This window comes from Lissotriton helveticus, chromosome 5_1 (assembly GCF_964261635.1).
Source record: "Lissotriton helveticus chromosome 5_1, aLisHel1.1, whole genome shotgun sequence".
Classification (NCBI taxonomy): domain Eukaryota; kingdom Metazoa; phylum Chordata; class Amphibia; order Caudata; family Salamandridae; genus Lissotriton; species Lissotriton helveticus.
This window is the reverse complement of record NC_136065.1, coordinates 1526972541-1526985627: the sequence shown is the minus strand read 5'-3', so window position 1 is coordinate 1526985627 and position 13087 is coordinate 1526972541.

Here is a 13087-nt window from a genome sequence, read left to right as displayed (position 1 = left end):
ATGGGAACATGTTTTTCACCAAGTTTTGCAAATCTGTTCATGGGGGCATGGGAAGCTGATATCAGGGAAGATCATGAATTCCAAGAAGACTTAAAAAATGTGAGAATATGGCTACTTTACATAGATAACATTTTTGTTGTCTGGAAAGGTGATAGAGACTCTGCCCTTGACTTTGTAAACAGATTAAACAGGAATGATAGAAATATCACACTCACGAGTAACATCAGTGATGTGGAGGTAGAATATCTAGACAGCAAAGTACAAATAAAACACAAAAAAGTACAAACTGTCCTATATCGCAAAAGCACAGCAGGTAACACCTTGCTGCATGCCCTGAGCAGTCATCCTGAAAATCTGAAATGGAGCATTCCATTTGGAGAACTGCTCAGGGCCAAAAGAAACTGCAGTAGCGAACAGGACTATGTGAAAGAAGAGACAATCATGGTAGAGAGGTTTTTGGCTAGAGGTTATCCAAAGTGGGTAATCAAAAGAGCTAGAAAAAGAGTCAAAGAAGTAAAACGTGATGAGTTATTAGAGAATACAATTGACGAGCAGGAGGTTGATACGGAAAGGAACATTACCCGAATCATCCTCAATTACAATGGCAATTCCAACCAGGTGAGGAGGAGTGTAGTTAAAAACTGGAACATCCTCAAGAGCGAACCCATTATAGGTGATATCATTCCAGATAGACCAAGTATAACCTATAGAAGAGGGCGTAATTTGAGGGACATGTTGGTTCATAACGATATCAGTGAGAACATCATCCACAGGGGGATAGACCTGCATGGATTCTACCCCTGTGAGCACTGTAAAGCATGCTCTAACAGGCAGTCACATTGTAACAGAGTATTGGAACATGATTACCAACAAAATGAAACAGATAACTTAATTCCTGACCTGTACCACCATGTTTGTGAGATACGTTTTGGTCTGCCCATGTGATCTTAGATACGTGGGAAGTACTACTCACATGGCTAAGAAACGTATCTTAGAACACACAAGAGCAATAAGCAAGAATGATAAGCTGTATCCGATTGCTCGTCACTTTGAAACCTGTCATTTCTATGATCCCAAAAAATTTGCATATTACATAATTGAACAGGTTAATCTTAACCAAAGAGGGGGAAACCGCACTTTGAAATTAAGACAGAGAGAATCACGACACATTATTGGTTTATGTACCCGTTATCCTAGAGTGCATAATATTGATGAAGAATAAGCATCCTGATTCATCAAGCCGAAATCGGCTCGCAAAGGGCCAGATTCTGAGAATCTGGCCCTTTGCGAGCGCTATTTTTGCTTTTGGGATTCATCATCCCAAATGCAAAAATCGGTAATAGTGATTTCGCTATTTTGAGAGGAATTACAATTAAGGAATCTCTATTTGAGATTCCTTTAATGCAATTCATCATCCGTTTAAAAATTGCGAATTCGCAATTTCGGCCCGCTATTTACCGTGAGGTCAAACCTCGTGGTAAATAGCGAAAACTTAGAAAAATGCTTTTAAAAGCATTTTTCTAAGTTGCATGCTGCACACACACATGTCCTTTGGACATGTGTGTGCGCAACACCTGTTTCAATTTGCATTTAAGGGGTGCTACAGGGTGTCCTTTGGACACCCCTGGCACCCTTTAAATCGCTATCTTATTTGCGATTAGCTAATTGCTAATCGCAACTAAGGAATACTCCCCATTCATTCCTATGGGCCTTTTGGCCCATAGGAATTAATGGGGAGTTATTCCTTATTTGCGATTACCAATTTGCTACTCGCAAATAAGGAACATGTAGGAATCGCAATATTTATTGCAATTCGTACATGAATCCCGTTTTGCAAGTCCTTAATAGCGATTCGTTATGAATCGCTATTAGGGGCTCGCAAAACGGGAGAATGATGAATCAGGCTGATAGTGTTCATATTCAAGTGTAAGAAGTAGCAATGTATTCCTTAATGAAAATTCTTCTACCAACATGTAATTATTCTACCTTCTCTTTTCTATCTCACAGGATGAAAGGGAGGGACAATGTCACAGACCTGCGGCACCTGTACCCTAATCCTTTCTCTGTGGTCATCTTCCAAGCTTACTCCATCTATGTAAAGTATTTGGATTTTATCTTTGTAATTCAGTTTTAATTTGTTTCACATTTTGAGCATGTACATGAGTACAGTAACAGAATACATTGGGAGTGAGAGGTTTATTCCCTCTATTTGTCATGTTCTCGGTTTTGCCTCTCAAGTATACCGTCTAGCCCTCATGCACCTATTGGAATGCCACAGATGCAAGTCATTGCTCACTAATTCGAGCTTTATATTTATTTACGGTTATGCATTTTCATCCACTAATCAGGGACGTACAGATATCAGCCTGTTACCTGAGGCTCGCGCATCAGTTACAGTTATGGGAATGCCACAGATACAAGTCAATGCTCACTAATTTGAGCTTTAGAGTTATTTGCGGCTATGCATTTTTCATCCACTAATCAGGGATGTACACACATCAGCGGGTTACATGTGGCTTGCGCATTAGTTACACCTGCGCTCTGATTTATATTTTACAGACAATCGAGAACCATGGTAACCAAACACTAGTAATGTCACGCCCACACAGCATGTTGAGACGCCTTTTACTAAATTTTCACTTACAATTGGCGGAAGGTTCATGGATTAAAGTGATCTTTACGCTTGAACTGTATTATCGTACAGAGGCGTATGAAATGTTTACTGCAAAGCACAATATTCGCGTGGTATGACACTATGATTTGAAACAAAGTATGGATTACTGTTTTTTAACGGGACCATTGACTAGACCAAGATGGCGCGTGAGACGAAGCTGGCGATGTCCTCTTTTCATGTTTATGCATTACACATGTGAGGTTTAAAACACTGAACTTTATTGATTGTCACTGTGTGACCAAGCGCTCTGTGGAGCGCGAAATGCGTCACGTTGGGCTTATGGCGTGAATAAACCCGACTTATCTTGGACTTTATACGTGTGCTGTTGTTATTGAACCTGAGTGCACGCATTGGAATGCCGTTCTGCTGTATATTTATTTACCGACTGCCCCGCCGGTTGCGAGCCACCCCAGGAAAGGCGAAGGATTTCCGGCAGGAGCGTTTTCATTTTGATATTTATATATATATATATATATATATATATATATATATATATATATATATATATATATATATATATATATATATATATATACATATATACATTTATATATCAATGCTCGAAGGTGTCCACCTTTGAGTAGCACGCGAACAGCAGCTTGGTTTATGTATAGGTGAGGACGGGGATCCACTCGTAGACGCCGCTCCTTACAGGATCTGCCCGACGCGTTTCGAAGCTCCATATGCTTCTCTTCAGGGGCTTTAACGGAAGCGGTGTGCGCAACCGCCGACCCTCTTCCCCATTTTATATATAACACACCCACCGATGGGAGGCTCAAATGAGACTGTGCATTCTGTGAAGTGTGGTCCGGGAAGCACACAATCAAGTCCTGTATGGACTCCACAAGTGGGCCCGTCCTCGATTCCAAGTACGACTGCTGCTTCACTTTCGTGACCCCCAGGGTACCGGGGTGGTGCATACTCCGCGGCTGGACGGCCGCGTATAAATCAATGCTCGAAGGTGTCCACCTTTGAGTAGCACGCGAACAGCAGCTTGGTTTATGTATAGGTGAGGACGGGGATCCACTCGTAGACGCCGCTCCGTACGGGATCTGCCCAACGCGTATCGAAGCTCCATATGCTTCTCTTCAGGGGCTTTAACGGAAGCGGTGTGCGCAACCGCCGACCCACTTCCCCATTTTATATATAACACACCCACCTATGGGAGGCTCAAATGAGACTGTGCATTCTGGGAAGTGTGGTCCGGGAAGCACACAATCAAGTCCTGTATGGACTCCACAAGTGGGCCCGTCCTCGATTCCAAGTACGACTGCTGTTTCACTTTCGTGACCACCCAAGCTGCTGTTCGCGTGCTACTCAAAGGTGGACACCTTCGAGCATTGTTTTATACACGGCCGTCCATCCACGGAGTATGCACCACCCCGGTACCCTGGGGGTCACAAAAGTGAAGCAGCAGTCGTACTTGCCTTATATCTACAGGAACCCCACCCCATGTGCAACTAGGGGAGCCTTTAGGGGTTCTGAATCTTTAGAAATATTGCAGATTCACCCTCCACAGTGCTCCTAGCAACAAAGTTGAATTTGAGCAGCACATTACCACAATGTTGGCAGTGCAATGTGAAATTCCACTTTACCCAGGCATATCAAAGCTCATTTTATAAGGGTGTACCTTATACATACCTGACCCCCCAATCCTGGGATACCTAGGGGAGACCCTGTGGGTCACTAATATGCCAAAACAGTGTAGGGTATCCATTTGTAAGTGCCCCAAACACCAAAGGTGAGTTTGGGCACAATTTACTGTTTGAAAGCAGTCCTGGCACCCAGAACTGCTTTTAAACTGACCCCAGACTTCAGCAGTGCACACATGCAAGTGCAGAAAAAAGCTGCTGGCCTCTAAACTGTAATGCCCCAGGGTACTGGAGACTTCTAGGTAGTTTCAATCTACCTGCCCTAGTATATACTAGGAGCCTATAGGAGAGGTTATGCCAATCACTGGGGTACCCCACCATACCATTGTGTACCCTAGTTTATGTAGGTGTTTTAACTGTATTCTAATGTGTCATTTTCAGCATAGCACTGGCCCTGGCCCTGGTTAGGCAGAGCCCACGGTCAGTCAGAGTCAGTTACCGCCAGTGCCATTCAACAAAAAGTTGGGGGGTGCCCAGCGCACAGGATTACTTTGCAACAATATATATATATATATATATATATATATATATATATATATATATATATATATATATATATATATATATATATATATATATATAGTCACTGAAAAAAACACAGGTTTCAGGGACGTTATAGTTGGACATTTCACTCATACAAAACCAGAGAAATTTGGCTGTCATAGTTAGTTCAGCTAACTATAACTTGCACCCCCGCAATGCACTGCTGATGACATTACATATTACCTCATTCATGACATGGTCAGTGACATCACTGATGACATGACTGATGACATCTCAAATGACAAGACTGATGACATCATCCAGTGACTGTGTGTTTCTGAAAATTTTAAGTATGTTTTATATATATATATATATATATATTCACTGAAAAAACCATAGGTTATACACCATATATAGTTAGGAATTAGCATTTAAAAAACCTTATTTTACTCACACAAAACCATTGAAATTCCATATATAGTTAGTTGCACTAACTATATATCGCGCACCCGCAATCCACTGCTGATCATGTCACATATTACATCATTCATGACATGGTCAGTGACATCACTGATGACATCACTGATGACATCTCATTTGACATCAATGACCACATCACTGATGATATCATTCATGTGACAATACAATGCATCTCCTCACGTTTTAATATAACCTCTGTTTCACCCAGTGTTAAATACAGAGTATAATTTTTGAAACCATTGACACACCAATACTAGTTACTACATACGTACTCACTGATTCCTACGTCTACACACACATTCACTCATTCACCCATACAATCATTCATACATACAATCACTCATCTTTACAACACTATCATATGCACTCATACACCTATACAGACACTTACACTCTGCCACTCATCCATGGAGTTACTCACACACCTAGTCAGTCCTGTAAAGAATCAATCACACTTCCATTTTCTTGTCTATACAGTTAAACATAGAGCACCTTACATTTTCAAACATATACTAACACATACTTACTTTCTTATACAATCATTGATACAAGTACACATTGATCTGCACAGAGTCACACACCTCCCAGCCAGCCACACACACACTCAGTCTCCTATACAAATACTTGGACAATCAATCAATAACCCATATAGTTAATCATATCGCTACTGATCAACACATGCAGCAGTTTACAGAACAACAGACATAATGATGCACAAATTAAGACAGTTTAGTCACTAACCCATGCACTCAGTGAGACACATTTAATCACTCACTCATACATTCAGTCATGCACCTACTAAATCCTTCGTCCAGACACTTATACATCTACTCATTCTTCAATATGTAAAACATATTTAAACTTTACAGAAACACACAGTCACTGGATGATGTCATCAGTGATCTCATCAGTGATGTCATTTGAGATGTCATCAGTGATGTCATCAGTGATGTCACTGACCATGTCATGAATGATGTAATATGTGACATGATCAGCAGTGGATTGCGGGTGCGCGATATATAGTTAGTGCAACTAACTATATATGGAATTTCAATGGTTTTGTGTGAGTAAAATAAGGTTTTTTAAATGCTAATTCCTAACTATATATGGTGTATAACCTATGGTTTTTTCAGTGAATTTTCAAGGTTTTGTAAATGCTAATTCCTAACTATATATGGTCTATAACCTATGTTTTTTTCAGTGAATTTCAATGGTTTTTTAATAGCAAATATCATAAGCTGTCGAATGTCAAGTACGTGGTAAGTAAAAACATTTTCGTGTTTATGCACACTGATCTGCTTTGAATGCTGCCCCCCACCCCTCATTTCTATTAGGAGTACTCTCTCTTTGCAGATAGTGAAGGGTAGTTAACGCAGCCCTTTGCCCCCTTTGTAATCCGTCGTGCCTGCTTCTCTCTCCATTTGATTGATTGTTCTCTTTGGTTCATTCTCTATTTACAAACAAGCACAGAGTCGCAATACTCTGTTTAGTCTTTGCAGATAGCGAAAAATCGTGTAAAAAAACAAAAGGAATCGAGCAAAATCAGTAGGCCACTAATGGGATCTCTTTTTGACCTCGCTAAAATAGAAACATTAGGAACAACCTGTTGAAAATAGCAATGCGTATGTACATAAGCGGCGTTCATTTGTGTTCACAGTACCCCTTGTTGATTGTTTCAATCGAGCATTGAATTGTTCGAAGTTAATTCTCTTAAGGATCTTCTCTACCTGCAAACGAGGAAGAATAGGAATATTCTCTCTCCCTTTGCAGATAGTGAAGGGTAGGTAACGCAAGCCTTTAACACGTCGTACCTATTTCATTCCTCATTGATTGATTGATTGTCCGAACATTGACTGTTTGGGAATTAGTTCTTTTTGGAGGTATTCCCTGTTTGCAAATAAACGTAGGAAAATCTTTGCAAGTAGTGAAAGGGTACGTAATGCGGACCTTTCTCCCCCGTTGTAATCTGTCATGCCTATCTACTCCCCACTGATTGATGCACCTTTTTCACCCGGACCATTTACTAGAGATACGTCATCTGGCCCGACCAGAGAGCACCCCTAGTGAAAAGGACATATGCAATAATAACGAAGTGATCACTGTATCCTGTTAAGAGAAACTTTACCATGAAACAACCTGGAAAGAAAAAAATAGGAAAACGAAAATCAGTAGGCCACTGATGAACATGAACTTTTATTAAACAACGAACAAAGAAACGATAACATAACGTAATGATAAAACCTATTAATGTCCTAGAAACAAGAAAACGTTAAAATATGCCAGTGGTGAGAGACCAGAAAAACAGTAAGAGAAACCAAATCACCCCTCGCTGTCCCACCGCCTGCCACGCCAAAAAAATCGATAGACTAGGGAAAATGCAAGTCAGTAGAACATCCGCCCCCACTCTGGAAACTTCCAAGGTGGGGCAGGGTTCCGGCTACGCCCAGCCGGGAGCAGCCCATATAAGGCAGGTCCTGCTGCCACGCCTCGGCCAGGAGATCCTAACGTAGGGTGTAGCCGGAGGAGAGGCCGAGGCCAGCGGGACCCGGCCAGGGGATTGCCTTTACAACGCTGAACAGTTGCAGGGGGGGGGAATGTCTCCTCGACCCTCCCCTCTCTCTCCCAGTCCGGCCGCGGTGGCCCTTGAGAGTTGCAGGTAGTCCCGCCACATGCTCTTCCGGTCCGGCCACCAACGGTCGGGGGGCCGAGGCCGACGGGATCCGGCTGCAGCCGATAAACCAAGAAACCCGTTCATGGGGCCAGAGCCAGGGGCGTCCGGCCGACATCCACCGGAAGCCCGGCCCGAAGACGGACGGGACACTTCTTTCTTTTATAATGGCTGCGACAACACTGGGGGGGGATGTCTTGCACATGCCTCCGACCCCCCCCCCCTCGTCCTCATCGCCTGGTCCGGCCATAACAAATCTCAAGCGAGACGCCGTGGGGTGCACTGGGAGGGAGAGACGGTGCGAACAGGCCTCTCCCGCCTCCCCAGGTGGAGGCTTCCCAGCTGCACCCTCAGCGCTCCAGGCGCCCGGAAAAGGGTTCTTCCACTGTGGCCATGCTGCAACGTCTCGCCCGGCAGGGTGGAGCCCGTCCGCTCATGTGACCCCGCGATCGCCGGTAGCTGCCGAACTCTCAAAATGGCGGTCGACCTGGCAAGAGCGGGCCCAGCATAAAGAAATGGCCCGGTCACTGGTTGACTCCACCACCGTAGTCCTCCACGACCTTGAAGATTCTAGAGGAGCCGCGGGAGTCTCCGACCCCCGATGGGGAATGACTGCCATGATCGCCCGTGGAGTGACGAAACTGTATCCGCGGGACGTCGGCGCTCCCATGCTGGCGCCAGCCTCACTTTGAATTACTAGAATCCTGCACACCTCACTTCCGGTGAAAGCACAGTGTGACCCGGTAGGAAAAATTATTGCACCCCCTCCCCTTTTTGACTGATAGTTCAAACCACCGATCCTTTCCTTTGCCCTTTTAACGGAACTTTGGACTGCCTCCCCCTCTTTTACATTTTCTAGAGAAAACAAAACATTAACCACTACATTAGCATAGCAGTTGACACCAGAACTGTTTTCAAATTGAAAACCAACAACATCTTCAACAGAATCCTTTTTGTTTCTGCTGTGACCCTGCTACAGCACAGGCATTGTCCCCAGCAGTAATTCTGCAATGCCGGTAAGAATAGCTGTGGTGCCTACTGGACTCACTCACCCCCGCGGCGCCCCACGCCGTTTTTTGCTGGGCGGCAACTTACTAGACATCACTTTCGTGCCATCTAGATTTCAGCGCGTTCTGCTGCCTTGGAACTATTCGCACAACAGACCGCTACTGACAAGAATATTTCATTATTGGTGCTGTCAATTTCAATAAATCTATTGGATAATTCAGAAGAAATTGCCACGGTCTCTTCGTTGTTTAAATGTTTTTACTGTTTTTGTTTTCTTGTATATATTTATATGTTATTAAAGTTTTATATTCCTACTACTTTGTTGGAGTGCTATATATTTTTAATGTGACACATAATTGTAAAAACTTTGATGTACAAAGAGTCATTCCTGGAATCTTCCGCTTCAGGCTCGGTCCCCTCCCCAATCACAATACAGGATGGTTTTCAGATAGTAGGAACACGTGTGGTGTGACGGATCTCATCGGGTGTGGGCCTTGATCTACTATAACTCCTTTGAAGAGGGGTGATTCTTTACAGCTGGGGCCATAAACTACATCTGCAGGGCTAGCTGATAGCCTGGACAATCGGACACAGAGAAAGAGGAGTGTCAGAGGGTGCGGTAGTGAATAGGGCGAAAGGGAGGTGTCGGGCGGGCACAGAGTGTGATTCTCAGGGAAGAGCAGCGCAGATGGGGGGAGGTTTATTGCCCATGCATAAGACAGAGAGCGGTGGTGACCAGTGCCTAGGGAAGATGCTTGCGTGGGTGAGGAGCCATGCTACGAATCGACAGCGTGCAGATAGTGGGTCTAGTCAAGACATCTAAAATGGCTGCCGTGCACGACAAAAGTGTGGCATTTCAAAAAAGGCAAGATGGCGCAGACAATGTTTTTCAACACTTCCTCATTTCCTTCGAATCGAACGTTAACAGACGTTGGGGCATATTACCAAAGTTAAGCGATATTTATCGCTAACGATGCTTACCAACCAATTTTTTACCACTAAGCATCGTCAGAAATTATCGAAGATAAACCTTGCTATTATCAAGGTTTATCGCAAATGCGATAATAAACGGCCGCAATGCATGAATATCGCTAAAAACTCAGCGATATTCATGCATTACCGAGCTAATGCTCTTAGCCATGTTATCCACCTCCCATTGGATAACATGGCTAAGAACTGCTCAGGGCAGGTGTTACTTTTTGGAGATATTCGCGCTTAGCGCGAATATCTCCAAAAGTTGGTAATAGGAGATAGATATCTTGCATGTTGTAATGCAAGTTATTGTGGTATATGGAACTCATACCATAATCTCTCAGGAAAGCAGAAACTGATCCTTTTGGGACCGCCTAAAAAGGCCTAGGGGGTGAGGAGTACTCTACTTTGCCCCCTTTTCACGTTCCGAACTATTTTATTTTACTCTCTTCTGTAATTACACAAAATAGCAGCGATAAGATGCATCGGAGACACACAGTGAGAGAAAGGAGGCCGGAGATGAAGAAGAGATGTCAAATACACATTGGAGATAATATAGTGGCAGAAGGGAAGTAAATATGAGTAAACTTACCATGTAACATAAAAATGTTGCACTCTATACTATAAGTCTCATTTTATACTACAATCACTTCGCTACAACCTCATAAATTAAAAATAAAAATGAATAATGTCTCAAACAATTTTTGATTTCCAAATATAAATTTATTCTTCAGAATTTTCTAAATTTGAAAGAACTAGTAACATGTCCTCATCAGCAATGTCCTCATTAAAAGTCTCCAATGATGATTCTTGTAACTCTATGGTCTCCAAACACTCGATAAATTCGCCATCAAGAGATTGATCAAAAAAATCATTCAAGTCATCTCCTCCTTGTGACAATATTTCATTATTGGTGCTGTCAATTTCAATCAATGTAGTGGAATCATTCAAGTCATCTCCTCGTGACAATATTTCATTATTGGTGCTCTCAATTTCAATCAATGTAGTGGAATCATTCAAGTCATCTCCTCCTTGTGACAATATTTCATTATTGGTGCTGTCCATTTCAATCAATCTAATGGAATCATACAAGTCATCTACTCCTTGTGACAATATTTCATTATTGGTGCTCTCAATTTCAATCAATGTAGTGGAATCATTCAAGTCATCTCCTTGTGACAATATTTCATTCTTGGTGCTGTCCATTTCAATCAATCTAATGGAATCATACAAGTCATGTCCTCCTTGTGACAATATTTCATTATTGGTGCTCTCAATTTCAATCAATGTAGTGGACAATTCAAAAGAAATTGCCACGGTCTCTTCATTGTGAGCCATTTTATTTTGAAATTGCTTGCTGTAAATTGCAGAAAAAAATAATCACTTTCATTTATCGTTTTTAGTAATACATAATATAAAACTAACTTTATCAAGTATTTAGTATAACAGAAGGACTGCAAATAAATAACAGAAAACATTTTTCAAATTATCTTCAAGTGTACAACATAGTTCCCCTTACAAATTAACAACTCACCTTTTTAAAAGTAGCAGAAGTGTTAGTACTGTGTAAATCAAACACCAGAAATTCACCACCAAAAATTCCTCACAAATGTACCTCAGACAGTAGTATCACAAAATGGCTGTGGTTTCCTCTCATTTGACATATATACATAACCAATTAACTTTCATCACACACAAATACAAAACCAAAGTAACATTTTAATTGGTTCTAAATTTCAACACTTTCAAATGTGTTTTCCCCATGCAATTTTCCATAGGACATTTACATACGTCTACAGCCTGAATGGCTGAACGGAATTACACCAAACTTGACAAAATGGTACATCAAACCTAAGAGGTCAGGAAGGATCTACTATGCCCCCTTATGGTCATTTCCCCCTTCGCTTTGGCCTCCTCTTGTCTCTCAATCCTACCGAGAGACAAGATGGCGGCCGCTACGGACTGTTTGGAATGTTGACAGACGCCGGAGAACCAATCAGCTTCGCAAAGCTCCGTAACGCGAAAAGTACGCGAAGCGGAGCGCTGTTACAGATATATATCTTTTTTTGAACGTTAATTTCTCAAAATCCACTGGAGCACATATATTGAGACCTAGCAAAGGCACATCGGGCTACCAGTCCCTAATATTTTGCCAAGTTTCGTGCAAATCCATTCAGCCGTTCGATTATTATTATTATTTTTTTTTTTTGCCCCGCGGAGCCCTTTTAAAACCTCCACATCAAACGTAGGGGGTCAGCGAGGATCTACTATTCCCCCTTATGGTCATTTGCCCCTTCGCTTTGGCCTCCTCTTGTCTCTCGATCCTACCGAGAGACAAGATGGCGGCCGCTACGGACTGTTTGGAATGTTGACAGACGCCGGAGAACCAATCAGCTTCGCTTCACAAAGCTCCATTGCGCGAAAAGTACGCGTCCTGGAGCGCTGCCCGGTCCGCTGTTACAGATATATATCTTTTTTTAAACGTTAATTTCTCAAAATCCACTGTAGCACATATATTGAGACCTACAAAAGGCACATCGGGCTACCAGTCCCTACAATTTTGCCAAGTTTCGTGCAAATCCATTCAGCCGTTCGGGCTAAAAGTGAGGCCAACCGCCCTATGGAAAACTCAATGTTAAAAACACGTTTTGGGACCCCCCTTTTTTCTCAGCCCCCCCTTGACGAACCCCCCCCAAATTTTCAAGGGCTGCTCAGAAACAAAATGTTCCATTTTCCTGAAAGTTTCAGCCAATTCCGTCCACAAACGCCAAAGTTATTAGACATAGAATTTTCAAAAAACCCATAGAGAAAAAATCCTAACTATAAATACCTACTGGCGACCGCCAGTAGGTAATATGCCAAGGTGTATTGAAGAGCAAGTAGGTGTATAAGTGTTTGAATGGATGATTCAGTTGGTGTGTAAGCCATTGCATGGGTTGGTGAGTAGCTAAATGAGTGTCTATATGGGTTTTTGCTAGGTTGTCTGAGTATCTGTATGGGTGCCAGAGTGTCTGTGTGGTTGAGTGGGTGGTGTGTGGCTGTGCATAGATGTGTGAGTGGGTGATACACTGGGTGTATGGGTTCAAGAGTGCATCTGTAAAGGGCCATATGGGTGGGGGAGTGTGTGTATGGGTATGTTGGTGAGTGAAT